The following is a 17,737-nucleotide window of genomic DNA, read 5'->3' as shown; positions in this document are numbered from 1 at the left end:
TTAATAAATCCAAGTGCTGAGCCTTGCATTTCAGCCACAACACCCCCCTGCAGTGTTACAGGCTGGGGATGGTGTGGCTGGACAGTGCCCAGGCAGAAAGGGACCTGGGGGTGCTGGTCAATGGCAGCTGAACATGAGCCAGCAGTGTGCCCAGGTGGCCAAGAGGGCCAATGGAATCCTGGCCTGTGTCAGGAATAGTGTGGCCAGCAGGAGCAGGGAGGTCATTCTTCCCCTGTACTCAGCACTGGTGAGGGCACACCTTGAGTGCTGTGTCCAGTTCTGGCCCCTCAGTTCAGGGAGGACATTGAGACATTTGAGCGCGTCCAGAGGAGGCAACGAGGCTGGGAGGGGCTGGGAACACAAACCCTGTGAGGAACGGCTGAGGGAGCTGGGCTTGTTCAGCCTGGAGAAAAGGAGATTCAGAGGTGACCTCATAACTCTACAACTCCCTGAAAGGTGGCTGTGGTCACCTTGGGGTAGTGTTGGTCTCTTTCTCCAGGCAACCACTGACAGAACAAAAGGACACAGTCTCAAGCTGCACCATGAGAAATTTAGGCTGGATGTTAGGAAAAGGATTTTTATCGAAAGAGTGATAAAGTACTGGAATCATCTGCCCAGGGAAGTGGTGGAGTCACCATCCCTGGATGTGTTATAAAAAGACTGGATGCGGCACTCAGTACCATGATTTAGTTGAGATGTTTGGGCATGGGTTGGACTTGATGATCTTGAAGGTCTCTTCCAACCCAGTGATTCTGTGAATTCTGTGAGCATTATCCCCATTCCCTGTCTCCCATGGGGAGGAAGTAAAGATGGGAAGGAAGGAAAATGTCACAGGAGAGTGATAGAACAGCTGTGGTGCTCAAGAGGTATCCAGCCAGGGTCAACCTGTCCCACATAGGAGACATGAATCTAACAAAAACATTATGGAACTTTTCCATCCTCCTTACTGGCAACTGGCACATAATGTGTGTTCCAAACACCTTCATACAGTTCATAACTTGCCATTTTCCCTTCATGGACAGCAGTATCAACTGTCCTTCACCTACACTCCAAAATGCAGCTACATGCACATTGATGGTGACTTCTTGGTGCTGTGGTCTGCCAGTTCAACAATGTGTTCAAGACCTAAAATGAAAGGTTCCTATGATGATCAAAGCAAGAGATCTGAGTTATCTGCTGAGGACCTGAAAGAGAATTAGGCAGCTTTGTACAAATTTCAGAGGAGGTATATGTAAATTCATAAAATAATTATAATAATAGCAATTAAAATATAAAAACAACAACAACAACAACAAAAACTTTGAGAAGCAAAGGGGTGGGAACTTAGTACATGATTTCAGAAATCAAGACTAAAGTACCGACAGTGATCATTTACACAACCTAGCTCTGTGATTCTACCTAAAGATGCCATCTGAAGCAGAAAATGGGTAAAGCTTGCTAAAAAGGCACTAAGAATACAACAGTAAATCTAGAAGTAAAATCCAGGAAAACAATGTTGGACTCTGGTAACATTTAGGGGAATACATTATATATAGTATCATAATACTGTATTTACTAAAAAGCAATATTGAGTATGCACTTGGAAATTTGTGTCCATGCAGAGTTCTTGGAGCATTACTCTGCCTTTAGAAGAAATATTCCTTTTATTGTCTCTCCAGCAATTGCCTGCTTGCTGTTTGCCAGCTCTGTGATGCTGTGATGTGCAGCTCCATATGTCAGATTCACACTGGGGAATGGATGGAAATTAGATGGACTTGACTAGAAGCACAACAGCATTTGTCTTGCCCAAGAAAGCAGGGGCTGTAATGTTTTACAAGCGGCTGTAGAAATGTAATATCTTAAAAAAGAGCCAGTAGTATCTTTCACAGTCCCTAGGGAGCCTTTTTTTTCATTATAAAAGAACATTTTTTTAGTTGCTTTAGGCCCTCTATTCAAGTTATACATTCAATGAAAGCATAATTATTTATGTCCATACTCTGTTATTCTTTTCAGTCCAGATTTATTAGATTTTTTATTTCTTTAGTTTCTACAGCAGTCTGACAGAGTTCCTATTAAATGTGAAGCTAAAGGGATTAAATGAATTTGGAAAAACAGCAACTTCTACATTTCACGCTCTATTATGGGCATTTTGCATGAACTTGCCATTGAAACATAACTGTTTTCTTGTAAATAGAGCAGTAGAATTGTATGTCTTCCAGCATGTTTTATTGAACTCTGAAGTATAATCATGTCATGAAAAAATAATGTATCATCATGAGAATAAGAATAGAATTAGGAGATATAACACTGTGTTCTGTTAGGATGAAATTCAAAACTTAACTAAGCAGTAGCAGTATTTGACTTGCCTTTCAGCCATGATTACTTTCCAAGGATGAATAATCTCACTGAAAAGAAACCTTAGGGCATACCAGATATTAGTGCTACTGTAAATGTTTTCAAAATTTAAACAGCATAAAAGCATGACTATGGGACTACATTTAAGAAAATGCAAATGTGTTAGCTACATGAAACACAAGGATGCAATTTTCTAAACACTCCTGGGACCTATGGACATGAATAAAATTATATATGCAGTATTTAAAGAATCAGTGTATACTTTAGAATCCCCTGCACAGCACTATGTATCTAGATAAAATAACTTTTGCAATTACATTTGTGGAATTAACCCAGATATATCTGTTAATGTAGTATGTCCTCAAAAACTGGACCCACTTAGTGTCAATGATGGAGTGATGTGCATATATTACATATGTAGGAAAAGTTATAAACATGGCCTTCTGAAAAAACAAAGAAAAGAACCATTCTGGATTAGAATACATACTCAAGTTGTAAAAGAGTACTTTGAGTAATTAAGATAAAGAAGTTGTCTCACAGAGCATAAAAAAAGTGCAGGACTGAAAAGTAATCTAAGAGAAATTAAAATTTCATTGCTTGGTAGGAGTTGAGATAGAAAAAATACTTCATAATAGAGAGAAGAACAGAGAAAAAAATACTTCATAAACTAGTTAAGTTTTTTTACAATGTGTATATCTGTTATTTAAGTATAAAATCAGCTTATTAATCTTTCCATATACAAATAAATTTTTCTCACGGAAAATAGCCCTGGCCACAATGGATATTTTGATTTCTTTCACATTCAGTGCATAAATGTGTAAAGAACCAGTCCACTGCATACCATATGTGTAGATTATATTTATTTATTGATGTTTATTGATTTATATCAAGTTCCAGATATACTGAAAGTGAAATCACTTTCTTTCAGAGCTTTGGCTGGAGAATTCAGTTTTGTAGATTGATTTTGCTCTGATTATTCACATAGCAACTGGTTAGATTGAGGAGTAGATTTGGAAGGAATACTCCAAAGAGGGAAAAGCAGAACAATCACCTGTGAACTCTCCAAATTAAATAAATTATCTACTTTAAGTTAGTTAATTAATAAACTAACATGATGCACAACAACTCAGAGCTTAGAGCTATTCATTAATAAGTGAAGCTTTCAGTCTCAAGGTACCCGTGGAGGACATCATGACACAAGAAGTTACCAGGTATATTTGTTTTGGTTTAGTATGCTATATTAAGGCTTTAATACAAAATTATTTATATTTTTGACAAGGTATGCCATGAATATTGTTGCTTGTTTTGTGGAGTTTTTAAATTTTGTCAACCAGAAATTAAAAAGAAATGCAGTAATAGAAAAGAATTAAACCCTACTGAATAAAAAATTAAGATTAACCTATTATGTAATAATAAGTTAAAGTTTAAGCAACATTAAGTATAAAGTCCTTCTTTTTATTACACAAATTCTTGTAATTTAAAAGCAAATCTAATGAACTAAAAAATATAACTCAATACAAGAAAAAAGAAACCACAGAAATTTGTTAGAAAAAATGCAGAACTTCATACTATTTAAAATACCGCTTGCAAGCATTTCATCTAGGAAAGATCTTTTTATTGTTGCAGAATTTTAACTGCTATCAAAATGAACCATGGGAAAGCAAAATCTAACACAAGATTTGCTGTGAAATAAATTGTACCATAAATCCAAGTCAGTAAAACCAAAACAAAATTCCCCAGCTGCTTCTCTGGTCCAGGGTAGGTTGTTTATGTTACTTTATTACAGTAGAGTGAGAGGAAAATGTCTGGCATATTAAACTGTCTGTTCACTGAAGTAATCTGAAGAAACCTTCTAAGAATTGTGATATATTGTACAAACCATCACCAAGGAAAGGAAGGCTAGGGGAACTAGCAGCACAGTTCCTCTACATTAATCCCAAAGTGGATCTTCTTATGAGGTTAATTAGCAGCAACACCACATGGTTACGTTGCTCTCATTGGAGAGGTATCTGCTACATTGAACAATGCTTTTCCAATTCCAAATTCAATCCCTTGAAAATGCCAGATCTAACTGAAAAAGGATATAAATTTATTTTGAAACAAAGTAGCTTAGACTTATTGTTGCTGAAATAACATCTTCACTCCTATATATATGACATTGTGGTGGCAGGTGAAATTTCTGTCAAAGAAGCATTACAAATTTGAGGATGGTTTGGCTTTTTTTTCTTGCTTCTCTCCCTTTAATATGAATCTATATTACTACAGAAGATGAATGCAACCTGACTGCTGTGCATGTTAATAAGTGGAGTGCTTTGATTTAACAGCACTTTGCTGCACCTATAACTCATTATTTTACTACTCCCAAGGAAAAACTGAGTCCCTGAGAAATACCTGAATCTCTTTCAGAGGGAAAAAAAAGGAATAGCATTCTTATTAAGTTCAGATATGTTTCTCTTTGTGATGATGATTCATGCTCTTTTAAGGGCAGGAGAAAAAGTCATGGGAAGACAGCAGTGAGCAACTTAAGGGGGAAAAGTAATAAGATTCTGTACAAATGTCTGAGACTCTTTTAGATGTAACAGAATATGAGGAACTTTGCCCAAAATCTGTCTGCCTGGGATGAGCAACAACTGCTTTATGTATTCTGTATGTTTGCACAGTAGGAGGAAGAGTATAAAACCTCTTTTTTCTAGCTGAGACTCACAGTTAGCTCACAGAAATATTGACAGAATGAAGTTAGAAATTGCCACGGGGGAGAAATACAGGGGAAAAAATAAAAAAGGGATTTTGCTACACAATAGACAAAATGTTAATTCATATGCAGAAACAGCCAGGCTGTCTCAGTTCCATCTGTCTGCCTTGCCCAAATAACAATTAATTTCATAAATACTCATTCAAGCATCTGGCTATAAATGTCAGAATTCAGCTAACACAAATAAATGAACTTTAATAAGGAAAATATTTCAAGTTGCGTATTCTACGAAAAAAAGATAATGATAGCAAATCATACTGTCAGTGAAATCATTGGTAAATTGGAGACAATATCTAACTTTAAGTAATTCCCTAAACATCAAAAGCAAATGTAACCATTTTAATAATCAGATAAAATGGTTCTGTTCCCAGAATTTCCATAATTCTTTGCACTATAATGTATAATTATTACATTTAAAAAAATCAAAAAACTATTAGTGGTTTATTTAACTGTGAATACAAATAATAACCCATGAATAAAGATATACAGTGGAGTAGATCAGGTGTAATTAATATAATCTAATGTTCATTAACATGAGTAATTTCTTTACAAAACACTTTTCAGTCGCTGACATTAAAATGCATTTGGCAGAAATGGCTTGAATATTTTTGTTAATATTAATATATAACACATGGAAACAAAATTACCATGTTAAGTTCCTTTCTTCCATGAAATTAATTTTTAATTTTTTTGGGCTGGATTTAGGGACACCACTTTAAAAACTGAATCAAAAGTAGCATCCCAGTTCAGGGATTTTCTTTGATACCTATTTTTTCTGAAATAAAACTAGTCAGAAAAGATTAAATAATCTATGGAAAAATTATAGTTACAAAATGCACAGTTAAAGCAAGCAGGAGTGTAAATTCAAGTGTCTAGAAAAGAGAAAATTTGACAATTTATTATACATTGAATCAGCATGAATCCAGAAACTTCAGGTATTAATAGATTTTCTTTAGAAATTCATTTATTTAAAAAACACCCTTAGTTCAACCTGTATTTAATCAGAATAACAGCAGAGCACACAGGGAATAAAAGAAAATATTCCTGGAACAAAAGAACAATCTATTGAGACAGATCATTGCATCAGTAAACCTTCCACAACTTTATTCAGAACAGAAACAAACTTGCAAGAATTGCATATAAAATAAATCACCTATGCAGTGTTAAAAAAAAAAAAAAAAGGCAGGTATTATTTTTAGGCTTTAGGTTTACAGAAAAATATTTGTACTCGAAATGATAAAATATACCATATTATCCTGATATCTTCTTCAAATTTTTCTGTTATAGAAATCTGACAATAGTATAGAATATTGAATGAACAAATCCTGTCACTTGTACTGATTAGCATCCTATCAGCAACCGTTTGCAACCAGGATCTAGCTTTGATAGATTTTGTTTCCCATCACCATTACAACATTAGAATTTATATTTCAAACACACCCTCTTTAATATCACTTTCTCCAAGTTTTCAGTTATATTTCCTTGACTACCTTTCTGATGACCAAGCCAGCTGCTTAATAGCAAATCTCTAAAAATGCAGCCAACTTCCATAAAAGGCACTTGTAGACATTAAAGGAAAGTCAAAGAATGGGAAAGGAAAAAGAGAGAAGGAAAAGGTGAGGAGAAAGAAAGAATGGATGATTAAAAACTTAAGTACCACTACACATAAAGTTCAGGATTATAGAGTCCTTCAAACAACTGATATTCCCTGTAAGATCTCATTAAACTAAATGAAGGCATCACGAATGAAAGAATTCTTTACAGAATGCAATAGCCAAAAATGGAAATATATACTCAGCTTCAAAATCACTCAATACAAATGCATTTCAAAAACAAACACTCTTTGAATGACTTAACTTTCAGAGTGTCAGGTGTCTTCTCAGTATTCATTAGCCCTTGATTTTATTAATTTAATAAGTGCTTTAGAATAAGCTTTTGATAAATATTTTTATAATTTTGTGTGTGTTTGTATGTGGGTGCATAGCACTGTTAGTGTTTTACAGTGTTGCAACTTATCGGGCAATAATTTAAACCATGTCCAATGATGGATAATAGCTTCCTGCCATAGCATTTAGAAGCAATAATTTAGTCAATACAAATTCTGGATCTCATGGGGACTGGTGAACTTTGGCACAGTCCTTAGAAAAATTGACTGCACTTTTTTTGGTATGTTCAGACCAGGTATTAGAAATATTGATACACATGAAGCACTGAAACAGGTTATACCAAGAAAAGATGGTGAGCAATCTCCACCCCTTGGACTTGAGACTGAGTTAGACAAACCACTCCTGACCTGACCTAGGACTGGCAGTAGCCTTGATGCAAGCAGGACTTTGGACCAGATAAATAGCAGATATTCCTTCCAACCAAATTTTCTGATTCTATAAATTAAAGGGGAATACTGTCTTGGTTCTTGGAACTCCATTTTACCCTCTGCTATAAAACTATTGTACAATTCTTAATGCAAAGATTTTACTTGGAGGAGCAGCCAGACACTTGAAAAGCACTATACTAAAAAGTTTTTAATGAAACAATAAATGAATACAGTGAAATCAATGAGGATTTGGACTTCTACCAGATATTCCCCCTATGATGTGAAAAGAAAGTATTGTTCAAAATGCTTTCTAACATATGACTAATGTTCTCAGCAGGGTTCATTGTTAAATATTTATGTCATTATAATTGCTGCAATTTTAGTAGTACAAATTATACTGCTAGATATAAAACCTGATTAAGTTAAACATTTTCATTAATCAAATTTAATTTCTGTGACATTAGTTTTAAAATTATCTTGTAAGAAAAAATTTGAGGCCATTGGATACACCAAACTTACGTCAGCAATATGAACCCAGAAAAACAGCAGAATTAAGACCTCTAAGTAATATTTTATTGAGTGAACACAAAATACTACAAAATGTAGTAAAATAGTAACTGTTTTATTCTCAATGCAGAAGGGCAATCACTAATAAATTATTAAGATAATTTACACTCTCATTTATCCTATTGCTTATTTCTCTTTTTGAATACTCTCCAAGGCTGAAAAGAATGGTTACTGGAAGACAACCCAGAAAATAAACAAAATCATCTATTAGGAGACTACAAAAACATGTTCATTGTTAGCTTGTAGGCAATGGTACTATGTATTTTTTGTTTTATATCAAAGTTTGGAAACTGGATTATTGAAGAAGGAAGTATACTTAGAGGGGTGAGGCAGGAGTTAGTTACGAATGCATACCTGCTTTTCTTCTACTCTAGCTGCAGCTATGCCAATTTGTCTCATTCCCCAATTGTATAAATCAAACTGGATCCTATCCCATGGTAGAAACTAGAATCTCTTACTCTCCCTTGCAGAGCAGAAAGAATTACTTGTATGTCAGCTTTTCCTGCCCATTTTTTTTGCTGTTCCTACAGTGAAGTTCCTGTTGTGTCTTCCATCCCATCTGGTATTTGCAACACAAAGCTGGAGCTGAAAATGGCATGTTACATTCAAAACTCTACCCATGAATTCTTTGTTACTGAAAGATCCTGAGCAGAAGGTGAGGTAGGCTTCCCCTATAGCCGACAAAAGCTGTTTCTTCTAAGCATGAGGTGCACCTGCAATACGTCCTGTTGAATGTGTGCACTAGTTCATGGTGTAGTAAATCCACATTGTTTGTCATCTGAAGATGCTAGTGATTCCTCTTAATATATCAGGGTGAAACTCGGGTCTAAACTAGCAACTTATCCTGAACTAATCATTGATTATTGGGTCAAATATATTCTCTTTTTATTAAAGAAAATAAAGAAGAAGAAGAAGAAAAAAAGAAAAAAAAGAAAATCACAGAATCACTTCAGTTGGAAAAGACTTCTGAGATAAATCCAAGCTCTGACTGATTGCAACTTTGTCAGCTGCCACATCTATTTGTTTCTTGAACAGCTCCAGGGATGGTGACTCTACCACCACTCCCTGGGTAGTCTGCTCCAAAGTTTAACAACTCCTTCAATGAAAAAAAATTCTTCCTGACGTCCAGCCTGGACTTCCCCTCCTGCAGCTTTAGACTGTGTCCTCTTGTTCTGTTTTGTTTTGTTGTGGCCAAAATGCCTTCAAAGTCCAAAAAATAAAAAAAAAAAAAATACTTGTAACAACTGCACCTTCTTCCTATTGTCAGCAAAGTTCTGCAGAGCTAAAATTTCTTTTTCCTATGAAGCTTTACAACATATTAAAGATGTTTTGTGTAACAAAATGTAATTCACTAGTTTTCTTATATTGTTACAAAACTGTACTGTGATAGTATATACAAATTAGAGGCCTTTCTTAACCAGATGGACCTGAAATTCCCATTACTGCAAATACATTAGTACTCTTACAGTGAAACAAAGCAGATGTTAAGAATTCAGAAATTCCTAATGGTAAGCCAAAGGAATACCTGACAGCACAGGGAACGAATGTTTTCAATACTACGCTCAGAGAAGCACAGAATTTTTCATAGGTAAATTCATATCTGTTTGCAAGATTTGTCTCTCAATTAAGACTTATTTAAAATTCCATCATTTCAATTTCCCTCTGATTCTACTCCTAACAGTAATTAATAGAATGTGTAAAATCTGCATGACGTTTTTCACTTAAGTTGCTGCAGCCTTGGATCTGCCTAAGAAGCAGGTCTGACACAGGAGCTCTGTCTTTCACTCCTCTAAGCCATGCCCTTTTCTCTAGTGGAGCACACAAAGTGCGAGGAAAAGAAAGTCTACTTGCTCTGTTACCCAATTCAGGAGCTGGCAGAAACCTAACCACCACCACTTGAAATCAGAATAAAGCAGCTCCTGATTTCTGCTATCTCCACAGAGGCCATTTTCCCAATGTGTCTTTCCTAACATTTTCTACTCTGTAAACAAAAAGACCTCAAGGCTGACACGATGATTTCAAGAACTGTTCTTTTGCTTCTTACACGTAAAGATAATTTTCCTTCATAACTTTCTTCTTCATCTCCATCCTACTCCTGTATACTATAATTTATTTCTTACCAATGAAGAAAGAAATGAAGAAATGTAGAGACAGGTGAAAGGTCATAAAAAAGAGATTAATTTAAAGATATTGTGAAATGTAGTACAGATCAGTCCATGCTATTCTTGTATGTGGCTGAAAGAGAGCTCTATTCATAACCACTCTGTCATTCAATGACCTTGAAAATACTTAAAGAATACTCTCTCATCCTGGAGCACTTTTCTATTTTGTATTACAAAAGTGCAGCAGAAGTTTATATACACATAAATATTCCATAAATGTACTTTATCATTTTCCAAGTAGACAAGCAATGTACAATAAATGTGGATGAATACAATACACACTTGGAAGGCAAAATTTGCAGCTGCACCATGTGTCTCATTTATCAGTTATTCATACCCAATACTGCACTGCATCACTCATTGCTAAACAAGATTTACCTTTACAAGGCATGTCAGCAAGACCTTTACATCAGATCAGCTGTTCACCATAAATTTGCTTGAGAGTGTGCAGTTATGAAAAGCCTGAAAGGTCTAAATAGGAAATATACCGGAGTTATCGCAACAGCATCAGGTGAAATACGTTTGGAATGACTGATTCTCCATTTAATTTCTGATCAAAATATTTACTACATACTCTTGCAATCAAAGTATCTTCCATTTGTTGCTACAGATTTTCAAGTCTGTGTCTTGAGAAAACCATAAAACACAAGTTGCAATGAGCTTTGACTAGTTGACTAAATGCAATTATAAACACAGAATTACAAGGAAAAAAAGAGTAATCTCAGACAGTGGTTATATCTGCATAACTCAGTTGCTTTTAGTTCTGAACTCATGCTGTGCAGTAAATTGTCTGGATTCTCTTCACTTCTCATGACATTTTATTCACCTTTAAATGTGGAAAGTACATCTCTTTCTCCTGATGTTTCAGGTCTGTATAAAAACCTGAAATATTTGAACATAGTTTTCCCTTTACACTTCTCACTTTCCAGTCTCTCTAATCCATTCATGTAATTTAGTTTAAGACATTTATTTACAGTTCAACCTTTACAACCACAAAAGTCTTTTACAGCAAAGATTTGGATGAAAGCCAAAATTAGTATAGAGAGAGAATTAAAAGGTTGAATAGCTTTCTTACATGCAGATATATACACAAAATAAATTGGATAAAAAGTGGTCTTTGTCCTCACATTTAATTGTAGTCTATAGTGGTTATAAAACTGCATACATTCTCTCACTTTTTTTTTAATGACAACTTACCATGGAAAATTTCATTGGAAAATTGCATAATACCATTTTATCCCAAGAATTACGATTCAGAAAGAAAAAAAAAAAAAGCATTTTTTATTCATATTATTTGTATCAGGTCTTACAAGACTATAGATAATAATATATGTATATATATGCAATTCTTGCCTTCTTGTAATTTCAAAGCTGGTTTTAAGTTGAGAAAACTATTTTTGAATCAAGCTAAATGCTCAGTTTATTTGGGAAAAAGAAAAGAGTTTAGGCTTCTCAATAGTATCATTGGTATATTAACTGATAGGAGGAATGGTTCAAAATTTTTTTGAAAATATCACCAATTCTTGCCTACTGAAAATGGACAATTTCTGAAATGAAAACACTTATTTTAGTCAATCTGACAATGTGACAATAAAGATGAGAAAATAAAAAAGTTGGGTATAAAACAACAATATATTTTTGGGGTCTAGTGTTGTTCTTAAACTGCCTACCTAACAGTCTGATAAATGAAGAACCATATCCTAAAGCTCAATTCACGACACAGAAATGTTTTCTGAATGGCTTATGCCATCATTTAACAGATACAAACACCTCTGAGTCTTCAGGTACTTCTAGATTTGTGGAGTACATACATAGCATTCCAGAAAAGCATAAACATTCCTCAGGAATAGTAACTGTTATTGTTGAACTGAATGTGATCACAATTCATGTCATAGAGAGTCAAATCTGACAGATATGCCCAGGAATTAAATGTCTCAAGATGTATTTTCCCTCTGGGACAGGCTGATGAATGCATTTTTCCTTCTGCTTTTGCAGCTTGCAGTAAAAATTAATGAATTCTGCCTTGAAGATTTTCAACTCTGAAAGTAATTTTGAGGGCTGACTTAGCCTACCAAACTATTTGCAATTTATTTCTGTTTGATTTACAAGTTATACAGATATATTCTCCTTAATCATTAAACTCATTAAGAAAATTACTAAATTATGTGGGGTTTGTATCTCTAAGGAATCTATTTGAAAGTCTTCCTGGCTTAATGGTGAAGCATTGTTACACTGGGAAACTGTTTTAGTAATCAGTGGGGTACATACTTTCATGCTTCAACATAAAAGAAGCAGTAAGGACACTGGAGTCTGCAGAAAAACCTGCAACCTAAGATGTAATTAAAGAGAATTCTTGCTAACCCATCTATTAGATTTCTTCTCAATTTCAATAATACTAAATAGTAATTGCTTTGTTCTATAATAGGAAATTGTATCTTTTGCAAAATTTTTTTTTTTTTTTTCTGAAATCTCAGGGGAAATCTACACAGAAATTCTCCCATTTGATTTCAGTGAAGCCCTGGCACAGATTTCCCAGAGCAGTTGTAGATGCCCCATCCCTGAAAGTGTTCAAGGCCAGGCTGGAGGTGGCTCTGACCAGCCTGGTCTAGGGAAAAGTGTCCCTGCCCATGGCAGGGGACTTGGAATGAGATGAGCTTTAAGGTCCCTTCCAACTCAAACCAGTCTATAGTTCTATGATTCAATAAAATTTTGATGTCTTCTGAAAGAATGTCCACCAAAATGTCCTTCTTAAGGACAGAAAACAAAATTTAGTAATTCTACCCAAAAACATGATCTGCACAGACAAAACCAAAAACCCCAAAAAATCCCAAACTCCACCACTCTCCCAAACAAACCAAAACACATCACACCACACCATTTCAGATATATATATATATATATATATACACACATATTTATATATATGTAATAAAAAGTAAAAGAACAAATAGAATGAACTTACAGTAATTTCACGAATACAAGCCGCACCAATTTGACCAAAATTTTGGTGGAAACCCGGAAGTGCGGCTAATATTCCGGGGCGGCTAATCTATTAACAAAATTCTAAAAGCTGCCAACACGGAAGTGAGAGCCCGCGGCAGCCCCAAGCCAAGCTGGAGCCCGGCCGGCCCCGGCAGAGGTGGGAAAGCCTGGCAGAGGCGGGGCCAGCAGTGTGGGGGGCAGGCGGCAGAGCCTGAGCCAGCAGGGCGGGGCAGGGGGGCGGCAGAGCCCGGGCCAGCAGGGTGGGGGAGCCCGGGAGAACTGGGGCTAGCAGTGCAGGGGAGCATGGCAGAAGCAGGAAGGCCGGCGGGTGGGGCTGCCTGGCAGCGGGGGAAGCCCAGCAGAATCGGGGCCAGCAGCGTGGGGGAGCCCGGCGGTGCGGGGGCCTGCAGTGCCGGCCAGGGCGAGGAAACGCGGCGGCGGTGCAGACGGGAGGGGGCGGCCGGCGAGCCTGGTGGCGGCGGCGGCAGCCCTGCCGGCGGGGCGAGTGAAAGCGGCGCTCGCGAAAGCGCCGCTCGGCGAGCGAAAGCGCCGCCGCTCGCGAAAGCACCGCCGCTCGCAAAAGCGCCGCCACTCGCGAAAGCGCCGCCGCTCGCGAAAGCGGCGCGGGGCGGGCGCGGCGCGGAGCAGGCGCGGTGCTCGCGAGGCGTGGCGCGGGGCGAGCGAAAGCGGCAGCGGGGCGAGCGAAAGCGGCAGCGGGGCGGTGCTGACGGGAGAGGGGGGCTAGCGAGCCCGGCGGCGGCGGCAGCACCACCCGGCCAGCCCCGCCGAGCCGTGGCGCTGAGCTGGGCCACCCGGCCCCGTCGGCAACCATGAGCGGGCCGAGCCTGCCTGGCCCCGCCCCGAGCCAGTAAAGCCCGCTATGCCGCGATCCTGTTACTAATTGGCCAATTTGTGAAAGCTGCGCACGGATTCTCGCGACGAACGAAAGTGCGGCTAATATTCGGGGTGCGGCTTATCTATTGACAAAGACAGCAACATTGTCGAGGCACCGGGGGTGCGGCTTATAATCCGTGCGGCTTGTATTCGTGAAACTACTGTATTTTAAATTTACTGGTTTATGTTTTTACCAAGAACTTTTATTATGGGCTGCCTACATCATAGACACCTTCTACCTCAGGGATTTACCCCCTGTCTGGGTGGAAGGATGCAAACTCTCCTTGGAGAATTAATCTTGCCACTGCTCTCTGCATTTCTGCTACTTCAAGATTAGTGGGTTTCTTTTCACTTTTGAAAGAATCATAAATGTCTGGGCCCTGAGGGGAGTGTTCACTGCTCAATCACTCCCTCTTGGGACTCCAGTCCGCAGAGAACTCCACTCTGAAGTTGGATTTCCTGGTAGCCTGCAACAAAACTATTTTCATATTCAGAGAATCACCTAGAAAGCGCAGAAAAATCTCACTGCCATTTGCTTCCTGATCTCTTGCTGAACTAAGAGAGTGTTGATTATGATTTTAAATCCCTTAATAGACTGAAATTGGTGTATCAGATGATTGCTTCACTTTCTGTGCTCTGCTTCAATAGCTGCAATCAGCACAGACTTTCAAATGAAATCTTCTTCATTATAAAAGACAAAGGGGAGAGAATGGGGAAATAGATATTCCTGGTTACAGCTCAGTAAGACTAGAATTTTCTCCTTACCTGAAAACAGTTCAAACTAAAAACAAAAAAAACCCCAAAAGTTTGAGACAAAAGTCACATTTAGAGGAATTCTTTGAAGAAAATGGCAAATGAAGAGAATTGCAGACTGGATTTGCATAGAATCCACTTCATACCACTTAATTTTTATTCACTGGATGATTGATTAAAGAAAAATACCTAACAACTTTGATAAGCATCTATTGTGGTTTTCATACAAATAAAACAATTTTAGTCTTAGTTTTAAAAGGTTTTATACATAGCTATTGGATCATAACCAGATGAAAATTAATGACTTGTTAGCATTAGGAACAGCTCTTCTCAAAAAGTTTTTGAAACACTTATTAATCACCTAATAATACTTATTCATAAACTTGCTTCTGTAGCTACATTCCTGTGAGGTTTGTTTCATTTTAAGAAGCATTTTGCCCTGATTTTATCACTTTAAGGTTGTTCTTTGCTACTGTGTGAAGACAACTACACTATTCCTTTAGGTTACAGTAGAGAGGGAGCAGAAGATTCAGTTTAGCCTTGGAAATCTCTGTATTGGAATTCTAACAGTCTTCCAGGTACAACATTTTCCTGTATGTAGGTTTGTCTGTCTCTTTCCCTTGAAAGATGTTTTGGAAATTTGCACATTTTGTACATTGTGGCAAGAAAGGTCTGTGGTTTTACCACTCCTGAGTTGAATCAGACTGATAAATAACCAGCCTGTGCAATTTCAGAATATTTTGTCACTTACTGCTGGGAAAAAATCACGGCCCATGCATTATGTATGCACCACCACTTGAGATGTGCAAGCAGTTATCTGTCCCTGTGTAAACAGCATTTATATCTGAATCTTAGCCATAAACCATCCCTAAAATGTGAACAGATGGAAAAAGTGGTTTTGTTTCCATTAAGGAATATTGACTGAGTGTGGAAATTATGATGATGCTACTACAAAGAGTAATACAGAAAACTGACTGCATTCTAAACATCCTTCTCACTTAGCTGAGATGATGTTGAGGCATGGTAGCAAAGTGGTTCTTCATTACTTAAGCGCAATCAGAAACTCTCAAAAACATGTATTTGTTATTATCCTTTTATAAAGTATCCTAAATGTCTCAAAAAGCTGAAAAAAAAAAAAAAAAAGCCTTTGCACTAAAATAAGTTTTTTGAAAAATCAGGAAATGAAAATAGGGATTTTGGAGAGGGTATTTCAAGGTTATCTTAGCATGACACTGTAAGTAGGGCAAAATATAAATGGAGAGAAGTTCAAACAGATGTTTTAGAAAAATTGCTGAAACCCTCTGAATGCCCAGGAAACATGTAAAGGCTCAACATTCTAGAAAGATTCCAGCTACATTTAGCAGCATTTCCTTTTTAGAAAAAGGCACTAATTTTGTTTTTTGACGTTTCCATTTGCAAAAGCTTTTTCTGTTCTGGATTCTTATATCTGTGCCTTGGTAACATGTTTTGGTTTTCTGGCTTGGTCCTACAGTACTTCACAAATAGAACAAGTTTTCAACTTATTATAGGTTATCTGCAGGAGCTTATGATAAATGTAGCTGCTTGTGATTTCCCTATAGAACTACATAAGGTAGCTTCAATAAGATTTATGAAAAAAAGATGTCTTCTGTTTAGTAAATATTTGACAATCTGAAGTAGCTTTTGATTTCTAAAATAGTTCAGGGAGCAATTCAGAGAAATATAGGATATACAGTATCAATCTTTCTATTCAGGGGTGTATCAGCAGAGATTTCAGAAAACAATGAATTAATTATGAATATAGTATTAATTTTTAATATTGCCAACTGTCCTTTTAATATTTATGTAGTTACTACATCACTCTTTGTAGACCAAGATGGCTTTTAATGTTGTTTTCATATTTACTAGTTTTTGCCATCACTTGGAGTAATTTTTGGTAACATATGCTATTAAGAAGCATTTTTAATACATCCAAAATCGTAAGTGTGACCAGTTTTGTTTTCTCAACAAAACCTTTCAGCATACAGATAGGAGACAATGAAATTAGGAGGAAAACATATGCTTGCAAGACAGTACACCTCCTGAAATCATCCATGTGAAAAAGGAGAGTAATGTGTACAAAGGAGGATGTGGGAAAATATTTTGACAGTATGGAGGAAGTATTACAGATTTCTGCCAAAGAAATGTTTAATAAGAGTAGGAATGGTAGCAGAGAACTTAAATACTCACAATCTACTTCATGGTGGTAATATCTGCATAAAGACTGCAGTTATTTGTACCTACCACTCTACTCCAATTTTAGAACCACAGAATTCAAACAAGTCTTCAACCAAAATGATTCCAATATCAATTCATGTTATACAGAAATCTCCAAAATGAGCAACAACTTAAAAACACTCAATGCTGAAAGAATGTTTTGAAAGTGAAGGCAACTCTAGTCAACGCCAGTAACAAGAGTCTGACAAATTGCACCTTTCCTATTGTAATCAATTAATATTTTAATAAATTTCACATCAACAGAAATATTAGGAAATAAAGTTTTGTGGAGAGTAAGGTGAATATATTTTTTGCTAAGCTAAGAGTGAGGATTTTATTTTGTTCTGGCTTCACAATGAAATTAATCATCTGTGTGATTGACTGATTGACTCTGCAGTCACTGGGTTTTTACTCATTTGAGTGGTTTGCACCCTACTACAAAGACTGATCACTTTAGGTTTAGTGCTCATATCAGAATAAAATATTGCAAATACATTGAAGAAAATAGCTATGAGAATAAGAGTCCCTAACTGGACCTGCAACATTGCATGAAGAAGTACACCAATATCCATTAATGTGCCTGCCCTGCAAACAGAGAAAACTCAATGTCTTCTTTAGATCTTCTAGTATTGAAAGAGATTTAAGCTATACTGGAATAAAATTAATGTTACTGTGATTTACATTATTACATTTATACACATAGTTACTGTGCTGAACTAAGAAAAACAAAAGATAAGGAGTTAT

At 36.8% G+C, this 17,737-nt stretch overlaps 1 protein-coding gene across 2 annotated transcripts in view; it reads right to left on the bottom strand.

The window, feature by feature from the left end:
• NCAM2 (neural cell adhesion molecule 2) overlaps positions 1-17,737 on the bottom strand; it is a 266,003-nt gene that overhangs the window by 46,995 nt on the left and 201,271 nt on the right. The window lies entirely within an intron of this gene.

This window comes from Catharus ustulatus, chromosome 2 (genome assembly GCF_009819885.2).
Source record: "Catharus ustulatus isolate bCatUst1 chromosome 2, bCatUst1.pri.v2, whole genome shotgun sequence".
NCBI lineage: Eukaryota > Metazoa > Chordata > Aves > Passeriformes > Turdidae > Catharus > Catharus ustulatus.
This window is presented reverse-complemented; position numbering and strand designations above follow the sequence as displayed.